General features: G+C 36.1%; 1 protein-coding gene across 1 annotated transcript in view; it reads right to left on the bottom strand.

Annotated features, from left to right (window-relative positions):
* Positions 1 to 13,309, bottom strand: part of PCDH15 (protocadherin related 15) — a 280,874-nt gene that overhangs the window by 168,504 nt on the left and 99,061 nt on the right. The gene's annotated exons all lie outside the window — the stretch shown is intronic.

The raw sequence follows: 13,309 nt of genomic DNA, 5'->3' as shown, positions 1-13,309 counted from the left end.
TCTCAGGTTTTCAGTTTCAGTTAAACAATATTCTGCTCTAAGATGTTAAGTGGCTGTTTTTGTTTCTTTAAGTAACTTTTATAACTATTAGTTTTGCATTTACAATCCACATTTAGTGGGTAGTCAAAGTCATAAAAACATGGTATTTGCTCAGAGAGGTTATATCTGTACACTGTTTATCCAGCACATTATGTAATAGTACATTGAAGAAACAGGTATGCTGATGTCCTTTAACCCACGAACGGCCTTTGGACATACTATTGCATCCCTTTAGGATGCTCTTATGTATGCCTGAAGCCTTCCCATCAGTCCCAAAAAGTTAAACAGCTAGTTGCATGTTGTGCCACAAAATGAAACATTCCTCCTGCCAAGAAGCTCACATCTCTTGGCCAAAAGAAGCCCAGAACATCCCAATAAAATCAATAAAATGTAGAAACTCCACTATAGTAGGTAGCCATTGGTATGGTGCTTCAAGCATTGGTTCTTCATCAAACCAATAGGAAAATCACTGAAGTTATCCAATAAACAGTTAATTACTGCAGAGGTTAAATTACATATTGTTATCATTTAGTTATATGTTAGCTTTATTGTATTCACATAATTTGCAGTGAAGTAAGTACAATATATCACACAATAAGAGCAGGACAATCACTGCATTTCTGGAGTACTCACAAAATGTGCTTGCTAACAGTACTTGCTTATTGTTATCCAGCACCTGGCCATCTGCATTTTTCTATTGATTTCTTTTTGACTAGTGAATACACAAGAGGGCATATTAGTTACACAGCACTAACAGATGGCTTTCTTTGTTTCTAACACTAGGAATCATATAAACTTCACTCATTGTGATAAATATGTTTTTTGGTTGAGAAAGAGGGATGATTAACATTTTGGGTCTTCTGTAACAATTGTTTAAATAATGTCACCTTTAAACAAAATCCAAATTAGTAAGACTAAAGCAACCTTAATAAATGCATATATATATTTATAGTTTGCAATAACTGAATCTCCATCTTTATAACAAACAAAATAAAAAAACACTTAAATATATTCTTCTTTGAAACAATCAATGACCTTAGAAGACTAAGTGTCTCACAATGCATCTGTTAATACTAGATGAATGCAACAAAAAAGGCATTAGTCACACATGGTTATAAATGAGAATTACAAATCTGCATGACAAATGAACATTAATATTATCTCAGGGCTGAGTTAACCCTTTGATTCTGAAAACTGTAGAAAGCATAGACAAATTGTAAAATTGTATTTAATCAAATATGTATAATTCCCCTATTCCCCTAATGGGAATATATGCATAGCAGGATTGCTGGGTTTATGAATTATCTTTTTGTTATAGACTACATTGAGATAGATGGGATGCTATAGTAACAAATTATAAAGAAATAAAGATTTTTTAATGACATGTATTTCTCACAAGAAGTGTGGCAACATACCTGGGAGCTTCCTAGGGCTAGCCCAGATCACCTCTCCACTTGAGAGTGTGGCTTTGTTATGGGTGAACTTAGTCACAGATTTTAAAGAGGAAAATAGCAGCTAAGAATTAGCAGAACATGTCCAGTGCTTCCTTGTCCAGTGTTTGAAGACATTAACTGGGGTCTCAGGGAAGCAGCTCTATACCCAGAGAGTCCAGGTGGATCCCAGTTCCAAGTAATTCTTAGTAACAATGGAAAGCTGCTTAATAGCCTGGCCTACAATGCACCCCTACTGATTAGTGTCTCAGGTTTTAGCTCACCTAAGTCATTTCATAGGTGATTCAGTCTGATTGCAAACCAAAATATATGGTCTGTGAAGCGTTGTTGTTTTCCTTGTGCAGAGGAAATTTGACTCATATTTTCGTTCTTATATGTCAATGGGTATTTTTCTCCTTAATGGTCCAAGAGACCTAAAACTTGAGATGCTCCCAAGCGGAAACACACCGTAGGGAAGCTGATGTCCATTCTCGGTTGAATTGTTGCTTTTTTTTATTTTTGCATGTAAGCAAGCAATGATATAGAACATTCCATTTGAATACAAGCTAAGATTGATGTCGTATTTCTTTTAAATGCAATAATAATAATATTTGTTAAAACTTTGTTCACTTTATATAATAAAGTATGAAATTACTTAGACAATGGCATGCACAATCTTAACTTTACAAATGAACACCCTGGACTTACACCCCAGTGGACTATTGGGTTGTTCTGCTTAATGGAAATGTTGGCAGCTCAGCATGCCAGGCGCCCTAACTTAAATGTATGGAGCCTGGGTCATTCTATAGGAGGAAGGTGGATTTGGGCCATGTGTACATTTGAGGGCCAGGGCTGGTGCAAAAATTTATACCACTTTAAACAAAATCTATTTTTTGACACCCATACAAACACTTTCCAAACATGTTCTCATAATTTCCACTCTCATCTCTCCTTTTTCTCTTTAGTTATCCCACTTCTCTTTATACCACTCTTTCTTTTCATATCTTCTCTTTCTTTTCATCTTCCTTTCTCCTCATGACATGTATCTCCTCATCTTTCTCTTTATCTCTTCTCCTTTTTAACCTTTCTTCCCCTTTTTCTTTACCTCTCCTCTTCTTTACCCCATGCTTTTTCCCTGTGCCTCCCCTGTTTATCTCTCCCCCTCTTTCTATCTCTCCCTTTTCTACCTACTTATGCTCTTTTTTTCTTTCATCCCTCACCTTTTCAATTCCCCCTCTCAATTTTCCTCTTCCATTTTACATTATCTTGTCTCTTATTTCACGTTATCCTTCCCTTTTATCTCTACTTCTTCCTTTGCTCTCGTATATTCCACTTCTCATTTTCTCTCTTCCTCTCTCATTTTTTTCCTTATCTCTCTTCCTTCTCTATCTCTCCTCCTATTTATCTCTACCTCACTTTCTTTTGATCTATCCTTTTTTGCCCCATCTCTCATGTATATATATATATATATATATATATATATATATATCCCCTTTCTCTATATATTTTCTCTTATTTATTATATCTCCTCTTATTCAATATTGCCCTTCTCTTTTCTCCTAGCAGGCCTCCGATCATGGCTCCATCGAGGGGAGCCTGACCTTACTGCTGAGCGCTAGGATATTATGTCATATCCTGGAGCTCAGCATTAATTGCTGGCGGCATCGCAAAGGCAGCAGTGACACCGAAGCCCTGATAATAATGCTGAGCAGCAGTGAGGTTGGGCACATTGCTGGTTCTATAATCTTCCCACTCTGCCCTGTTACTTGAGTGGTGCACAGTCCACCCCACCAAAGAGGAGGCAGCCCAACTGAACTGCATCCTAGGCCTTGCAATTAAGTATGGCTAAATTCAGACATCTTATGCACTTAAAAGCATGTGATACCTGAGGTTGCTTGATATTTACATGGGGTCTCCTGTGCTAATGGAATTCTGTAGAATCCTTCCCCCATATGTATGTTCCTTTTACAAAGTACTTTCATATGAATTTATTGTTTAGAGATCTCTCCAGGATACTGGAGTGCCCCTTTAATGTGTTCACAAGCAATATATTTGATTACTTTCATTTATTTTAGCCTAAGCATCTATACATGATAATGCTTTGTAGAAGTGTTTTTATGTAAATATCAAAACACAGGGGAAAATTTAGATATAAAAGCTTAGATTGCAAATTTCCCTTAGACTTCCTGTAAAATAAATATGTCTCATTACACTACTGATGAAGAAACTTTTTTCCACAGTTGGGGCGCTTAAAAAAAGACACAAGGTAACAAATGTTTAGTAAAATATATGGGCAGATTTACATCACAATGCATTATTTCAGTAAATAATTAACTATTTCAGTCAATAATACGCAAACATGATAAATTTATGTTCAAGATACATTAATTGCCTGTGTCTGGCAAAAACACAATCATACATACTAAATAATTACAAAAGGCACCAGATACACCAGTGCAGAAGAACAATCTTATTTTTGTGGCAAAATCCTTTGCAGAATTCTTTTTTTTTTGCTTTTTTGTAGTGATAGAACATCATTATCTTTATTGCGTGGGAAAGAGATGTTACATTTCGCCTGCGTAGACAGAGACCTCTAGAGTGCAAGTGATCAGGTTATAATGAAGAACATTGATCTCTCCACCTGGCCCGATAGGGCAATCTGGCTTTAGTAATGTGGCAGAGGGTTGCCGCTCTCCCGATTGATAGCCCTAGTCAGCCTAGGTCAGAATATACCACTACATTCTGCTAAAAGACTTCTTGATGGAAGACGGTTGGTAGATTAAATATGGGATACCAGAGTTGTATACCTTTACTGCAAGGGGGGGCTTAACGTGAACTGTCCTTGAAACAACTTTTTGGCATACATTATTTCATGTATTGAAACATTATGTAGCTATATATATAGTACCATAAAGTATAGGATTTTAGAAAACTGACAGATGTCAGTGTGTGTGTTTGTGTGTGTGTGAGCATGGATGTGTAATTGTGTGTATGTCTGAGCATGGATTTGTACTTGTGTGTAAGAGCATGGATGAATGTGTTTTAGAATGAATGTGTACATGTGTGTTAGTGAGTATGAGTAAGTGTGTGTAATCTGTGTATGTTTACATATGTGTGTGTTGTTGCAAGTGTATGTTGGAGATGGGGCAAGGGGCAAAGAAGACACAAAACAAGTTGTTTGGGGGCAATAATGGCACAGTCACAGACCACCTGTTGATGTTGGGGCCTCTGGGGCAATTTGCGCACCAGGGCCCCGTTATTTCTAGTTATGCCCCTGGTTACTAGTATGTGCTTTCAAGGCACATCTTTACATCATGTATTCACATGAATACCAAGCGTTTTTCAAAAGAAATGATATTAAAACATATGCAAATTTTTTAAAATGAATTCACCTAAATAACTTGGCTGTCACAACTGGTCATTTGAAATTTCACAAATGAAGCATTTTACAAGCAGGCCTATTTTATTATAACTTTTTTTGTATTATATCTATTGTACAGTAGTAATATATTTTTTAAAGATTGCATAGATTTTATGCAGCATGCATACTGTGAAAAAAAGCATTTTCTTCATATAGGGAATTTATTATAGGCTCCATTGTTTTATATGAGTAATAAACGTGAATATTGTTGTCATGAATTTTCTGTTTTACCATAATCACAAAAGACTTTCTTTTTAAAGGTACCATATTCTTAAATTGTAAAAATGTTCAAAAATCATTTAAATCACAATGACAAAGAAACCATATGTTAGCTACTATTTATACAGGCAGGAGGAACATCTTTATAACTGGGAATTGAATTAGATATCTATTGTTTTATATAACATTACACAACTACATTAAAAGTGCTTGTCAATTATGTTCATATTAAGGTGTGACAATGTATCTGTTTGCTGTTACATACAAATATAGTACAAAGAGGCAAGAGAACACCAAACCATTAGCAATCAGAACGCTATAGGGTTCTTGCTGCTTAGTATCCCCCCTAGTTTCTGGTGTCTAGTGGTATAGATCTTTTTAATGTTCAACAGACAAATTACCTGCTTACTCAAAGGACGTGGCATAGATCTCTACCAAGTTTCCCTCACAGGGTGATGGGCATATCTGACATTGCGATGGCTGATGGACACACCAGGGCAGGAAAGTGATGTTTGGCCATACTCATTCACCTTCCACTCCTCACCCACTAAAGCTAAAGACTATATGGGGTCTGTCTCTTCATGAAAGCACTGTCCCTGAAAGAAGGAGAGCTTCTGGTGGTCTACTCTCGGGAAGTTCCCATCTATGGTGATCTTGATGCCTAGGATAAGGTCAGAGGAAATCCCTCATGCTGATGTCACATCTGCTTCCAGAGATTCAAGGAAGCACCAGAAGGTACAGGGGCTTTTCTGCCAGGAACTGCTGCCCCTCTTGCCTGTGTAAGTTACAGCCCGACAAACATTGACAGCTACAGCTTCATCATTATAGGCAAAGATCCTGAAAAGGAGCAGTACCACAGGGAGACAGATATCTCTTTCTCTCAAACAGAAATCAGTTTTTGTTTCTGGAGATGAAAAAATGTTTCTTTTTTCAAACATACTATACTCTATACTGTAAATAGCTGCCCTTACAGTACTTGTTGGTACAACATAGAGGCTTGGCTTCATGCTCATAAAGTACATGGTTTTGTAACTTTCAATTGAACATCCCATAAAATTCCTATGGTATGTAGGATGTAAATAGCAAGACCAGCTTAACTTTGCAAATTTGCCTCCTAGGTCCACTGGATGTTAAATGCAGGACATGGAGTTGGGACACCAAGGCTAGAATCCCATTTAAAAATTATAAATCTGTAGGTTCACTGTTGAATTAGAATTTATAAGAATAAAACAACCCAGCATTCGACTGGGTGTATACTTTTTGACAATATTCACTAAATCATTTAAGTTGAAAGCCTGTTTAGCAATTAATTGACTAAATTAATTTAACTAAATTTTTTTACCTTCTTTTGGATCAACAGCAACAAATTAACAGATATAGGAAAGGCTGAACTTGATGGACGCATGTCTTTTTTCAGCCTATGTAACTATGTAACTATGTAAATTAATTTAATTTATGCAAATAAACCATTTACTGAACGTTTATTGGCTTCTATACATTGGTCTAAATTGACTCTCAGTTGACCAAAAGCCATTGATCTCAATTCTGAGCATCTGAGTTATTAAAAGTTTCACTACTTAAGGACGTAAAAAGTTGATTTCCATGGAATCCGCTGGAGTCTAAGGCACTGAAGACCCTAGCAGGTTTTTCCTACCGGAGGCAATGAGCTGACCATGGAAACTTAATAATGAACCAACACCAAAATTAAAATTTTAGGGCTATTCAATTGTCAACTCTAGTGCTATAGAATAGACCCATTAACCCTCCTATTAAAGTCTCTCAACTGAAATTGCAGCATATTGGATAATTATTACTGAAAAGCCATAAATGCTTCAGTAAATACGATTATCCATAATCTGACTTTACTATAAGGGAATTGGATTCAATTTACCCATATTTTTATAAATAGTCATATAAAAACATATTTATTGGTGCAGACAGGCACCCTCATTCCCTACACTTTATTCTTGTTCATGACTTTCATATTACAGGAACATCTAACGATTGTAACGATGTAATAAAAGAAGATTCATGGAAGAATGACCTCACTCGCTGATAAATAATGTCACTATGATGTTACGAGAGTCACAGCAACAAACATTTACCGTGTCCTTTAAATACACTTCAGATAATGATGGAACAGGGGAATTGAATACTGCACTAAATTAACTAATTCACAATTATTAATTTGATAGTGATTAAAAGGTCACACAGCCAGTGCTAATATTAAAAAAATAGGGAAAATCTTAACATGACATAAGCACAGATAGTAAACTACTTTATCTAACTTTACAATCTACGCACATATGCCATCAGACACATGACTGATATTTGTCATAGTGGCATGTGGTTGCCCTTGAGTTATTGTTCTCTAACCTTCTAGTTTTAATGGTGCAAAGGCTAATGAACATAAAAAGCCTTATTTTAGGTTTAGTCCAAACCCCATTGAGTCAGAGCTAGAATTAAATTGTTTACTGAGGTCCATAGTTAGCATACTAACCAATGTAGTTTGCAAACTGTTTCCACAAAGATGGAAGCATAGCATTGTCGAAAGTGTCACGGTATGTTGAATGGGGTATTTTAGACAATGCTTTGCTTCCAACTTTCTAGGGACAGTTTGGGGAAGGGGGGCATACCAAGACATTTTAGACGATGCTATGCTTACAACTTTGTGGGAACAGTTTGGAAGGGCCTTTTCTATTCCGGCATGACTGTGTCCCAGTGCACAAGGCAAGGTCCATAAAGACATGATTGAATTAGTTTAGTATGGAAGTACTTGACTGACCTGATATCAACCCCATCGAACACCTTTGGAATGAACTGGAACAGGGATTGCAAGTACAACATCAGTGCCTAACCTTACAAATGCTCTACTGGAGCTCTTGTGGAAAGCCTTCTCAGAAGAGTGAAAGCTACTTTAGCTGCAAACAGGGGACCAACTACATATTAGTCTATGTATCTAGAATACAATGTCATAAAAGTCCCTGTTTGTGTAATGGCCAGGTGTCCACATACTTTTGTCCATATAGTGTACTTAATTATAGGTCACCTATATTAGCTTATCTGCTGATGCTTGACGTCACTCCTGTTCACACACGGTAAAAGCTACCATGCTGCTACTGTGATGCCCTTTTAGTAAAATCTTTATATTGCAACCAATCTTAGAGAGTTATTAACTAGTGATTAAAGACAACTTTACTTTTGGGAACAGGCACATTTCTACCAATTTGGAGGAAATCAGGTCTAGTAAAATATAAATACAAATAAATAATATATTACTTATAATATAAATTATACACCGCCATGCAAATATCCCTCTGAAACTTAATCATATGAAAATGTATTAAAAAATATAAAACATCGATTAAAACATTAACTTGTAACTTTACTGACATGAACATATTTAGAATCAGCTTCTTACTAAAATTTAAAATCACGGATGCCTTTACCTCATTTTTAACACGCAGGCTCACTGAACCTGAATCTGGTCATTTCTGAACATACCTGTGTGCTTCCTATGGCTGCTGCCCCATGTCTGCACAGGAAAGGGTCATGAAAAACAACGAGGCAGGGTGAGTGTGCGCAAGGAAGGGCTAGCTTCAAATATTGTCCAACTGGCCAGAAACTGGGTATAACCTGTGCAAGGAGTGGACCTAAACTGAGCAGGAAGAAGGCTTTACCACATGACACAGATTAAACACACCTACCAGGAGGCCTCTGTTTTCCAGAGCCTCTGAGAGGAATTGAGCGAGTATGGTAACTCCTGGTGCTTTGGCACTTGATTCTTGTGCATTTGCAACATACTTTGGAGCAACTTAATTAGCATTACATACAGTGGCATTTACTGGCAAAGGCCAGCTTGCCGGCACAGTGTCTGTAGCAGTCATCTCTTACATGCAACCTGCAGCATGAGGTGGAGCGTCAGGAATTGACATGATGTCTCAGCGCCCAGAACACAGGATGCTTGAGGGGAAATCTGAAGGGGGCGTCTTAAATACACCATTTATATTACCCTTATTATTATAGACATAGTTTCCCATAACCATACTGTTATATGAGGACTCATTTCTGGGCACTGTATAGAGCTGTTGAAAAACGGGGTCTCTGAAAAGCATTGTAAGGTCTAATGTAAGACCCGGCTTACAACCCCATGGCATTTTAGTGATGCTTATTGTAATACATTGTTTTGTCTTCTGTTAATCTATACATGTTAAGCCAATAACATGACAGAACGCTGAATAAATATTTGCCCATATGTATGTCTTGGTATTGTTTATGTATCTCATGCAAGAATTCCAGCTTACAGCAGAAAAGTTTCATCGGACTAGATTGGGTCTGATCAATTTAAAATGCATTTCTCATAGTGATTAACCTAGTAAGGTAGAGAAGTGAATCAAATACGTCTTACTGAGCTTGCATTGTTGAACTAAGACACACAGTTGTTGTCATAATAGCTTGCCTGGTTGGAAACTATTGTCACAAGCAAACAGTGGCATAGTTAGGCTGTGCTACCAGTGGAGCAGTTAAGAAGGCAAGCATATTAGACAAGGTACACATTCATGGGGAAGTGATTAATGTGATTCTACACCATGTGAACAACTCAATGATCATTGACAAGGTTTAATACCATTGTTCTCTGTCAGCTCCAGAAATCATTATTGACATCATGTAGAGGAGATAATAAAAGACATGTATTTTACGTTCAAGAGATCATTTCTTTTCTGCTTTGTATGGCGACCTGTTCGTAAAGGTTTTGTAAAGGCATATTTTTATTTTGCAGTCTTACATAACAGAGATACCAAAAAGTAAAATAACATAGATGTACATGGTAGAGCTGAAAGCAGAAGCCGGTTAATACTTACCCATATTCTAATTTTTTTTTCCTACATTCTGTCCGTACATTTCTAGCAAAGCCTCTAATCTCTAAGCCAAAATTAATACATCTGTTGTTTGTATTTTTGCAGGGAATAAAGTAGTCTGTGGCTATAAATCAGGGTGGACTGACTTAAAGGCATGCCCTTAGGTAAGAAGAAGACTATATGTTAAGTGCTTTGGGCTCTGTAATAATTTCCCAGGTGGATTAGTGCACCTTGAGTTGTGTCACAATCACTGAAAAGGTCACATAAGAATACGCCGTGTATTGTACATTGCATAAGATTTTGGAAAAGGTCACCATCTCACTTTTGTACATTAGTATACTTTTGAGACCAAAATCAGAAGCATTAAAATTACAGCAGGGCAAGTAAACAAAACTTTTTCTTAAAAAAAAAAAGAGAAAGCTTTCTTACCTTTTGAAAGCATTATAACAGAATTCACAGATCACTCCCCGATGCAGACTCCCTGGTTCTCAAAAAATGATCCCATTGTTTACCTACCGCTTAACTTTTGGATTAATGAAGCCCCCTAAAGTTTGTGGCTAGACTGCTAACAAAACTCAACATGAACACAAAAATAACTATACCCATTCTAGAGTTATAGAAAGTTCCTAAAATAATTTCACAAATGTGCTCCAGAATACATAGACTGTCTCGGTAGTGAGTAACATGCTTTAAGTAGTATATGTCTCACAGCTGTTAAAGCTTTATAAGTTTAAAAGGTAATATTGTATATTAAACAATGTTCCTGGTACTACTGAACACCCAAATCCTGTCCAACAATAAATAGATAATCATTCAGTTGTAGCTCATTCACAATTTTGCAGGGAAAGCGTATACCAAATGGTATGACATGTGGCATAAAATGGCACACTGACAAATAGAAACTCTTTGGTGCCAGAGGGACGGAAATAACATCTTAAATGATTCTGTGCAACTGTATGTGAGTTTCAGATCTGCTTACGTTTCTTTCCTTAACGCACTAAAGCACTCACCGTTTTGCCTATGAGAACCAACATTCCAAATATGTGTGTCCAAAATTATTATAATTATTTATTAATTTATATAGAAGCGTCATACTCCACAGCACTGCACAATGTGTAAACAGGACCTACGAAGCAGTGCATCACATAACACTTTAGAATTACTCAAATAAAAGGTGAAGGGGGCCCTGATCAAATAAGCTTACAGTTTAGAAGGATGTAGCGGTATATTATACAAGAGGCAAGAGTGCAATAGTCTAACATTTTAATTTGTGTGATAGTATATGCCCAAAGAAACATGTTCCTGCTCAAAGAGGGCACTTTTATTTATTTACAAGGCTACTTTAATGAATAGAACCAAACTCAATGTCACCCAAACTTTGGAACCACCTCCACAGTCAGTGCTCCACCACTGGTAGAACCACAGATAAATCATGGAGATACATAATCATCAACAATAATATTGACTCAAAATGAACTTCACATTGCAATTGGCCACTTAGGTTCATGATCCCGTAGCTGCACAAAAGCTACCCCCTGCCTTACTCTGTACTGTCAGCATTGTAGAGGTGGAAAATAGGTGGAAAATAGGTTAAAAATGACAATGGAACATGGATGGTTTCACAAGAGATTAAACAAGGTGGCAAGAGGAAAAAAAAAATCCCTTCATCTAAACACCCCACCATTCTATCTTGTACTGCCACTAAAATCGGGTCTTCAATTGTCACTTTCTAAGAATGTGTTGATGGCATATCATTGTTTGTGTTAACTATTCTTATAAAAATAAAACATTGCAATTTCTAACATGCCAAATCACGTGCGCATAAAAATGAGCAGCCTTTTTTTACTATTAGTATTTAATAACACGTGGTTCTGACCACATTCAAAACACAATTTAATTCAGATAACAATGGAATCAGATTCAATTTATGCAAATAACAAAAAAGGAACCCTTATATGATCATACATTGCTTTCATGTGTTTGATGTAGAATGTTGGCCAACACAAGTGCAAACATTTAAGACAATACTAAAAATACAGAGGATTTTTTAAGTGAATTATTGTAACAGAATAGTATTGATTTCACTAATAACACATGCATTATACGAAGAAAAGAAAAAAAACATAATTCCTCATTAACAAAAAGATGAATATAAATAATAAGAAACTTTGACAATTATACATTTTTAATCTCCATGTACTACATGGCTGAATTCATGGCACATACTTTAAAATTAACTAACAATGTTAGATGTATATTTTAAGAAACTGGCAGGCTTTTTAATGTTCTGTTGAAATAAAGCCGTTAAGATGGTTAATTTAAAAGGAGACTATTTAACTGTTCAGAGAAGGGCCTTGAACTATAATGCTTGTGTAAGAAATTCAATGAGGCTTAAACATGTGTCAAGTTAATTAGGGATGGATGAATACATTTAGCTGAGGATCAAATTTTCCAACTGGTAAGTAATGTTCTTGTATGGTTGTATCTGGGAAAAAAAATATGTTTTCTGCTCAGTTTTATTCTTCCAATTTGCAACTCCTTGGCCACTTTCCTTCTTCAACATTCAAACATTTCAACGATCAAATAGATAGATAGATGTAGCATAATGTCAAAATAGTACAGGAATTCCAGATCATAGCTTATCTCTGTTTTTTTTTAATATACATACATATGTATACATACAGACATATTTTCTGTGTAATTAAGCTGTTGCTTAACTTTGTTATGCACAGGTATTTTGTCTGTTATAATTATTTGTTAATGGTCACAATTGACAACAATTACCAATTTTATTACCGATTATAGTTGGTAATAAAAGCAAAAAGCAATGTGGATTTTTATAAAGAGTAGTAGCTTAGGATGGGACCAAGGTAGCTAGAAGAGTACTTAATAAACCTCTCATTGTTAAAGTTAAGTGGAGAACATGACTGACAAGTAAAGGTTAGATGTAACCCTTAAATTCCTCTACCTTTCAGGAGCCCGGGGGTCTCTTCTTCACATATAAAATAAGGTGTTTTACTAACCTCTTTCCATTCTTTCAGATGTGATCTGTTGTTTACATTATTTCTATACAAAGACAGACTGAACACTTATTAACAGTACTGGTGGGTAAGCCACATAGAGCCTGAATAACACTTTGCTATGACAATTCTTTAGCCATGAAAGCTATTGACTCTTTAATAAATAATCAGGGTTCAGTTCATTTAGATTTAATAAATTACTATAACTAGATAAGGACATTGCTGAAGATATTAGATTCCTGTCGCAGAGACTACGTTAAAATCAATGTGAAGGATGAAAGTCTTTTTAGCCTTGTATAGGAGGTTCATGAAGCTGCAGTA

This window comes from Spea bombifrons, chromosome 11, assembly GCF_027358695.1.
Source record: "Spea bombifrons isolate aSpeBom1 chromosome 11, aSpeBom1.2.pri, whole genome shotgun sequence".
Taxonomy (NCBI): Eukaryota; Metazoa; Chordata; class Amphibia; order Anura; family Pelobatidae; genus Spea; species Spea bombifrons.
The sequence above is the reverse complement of the archived record's forward strand: the minus strand, read 5'-3'. Positions and strand labels throughout refer to the sequence as shown.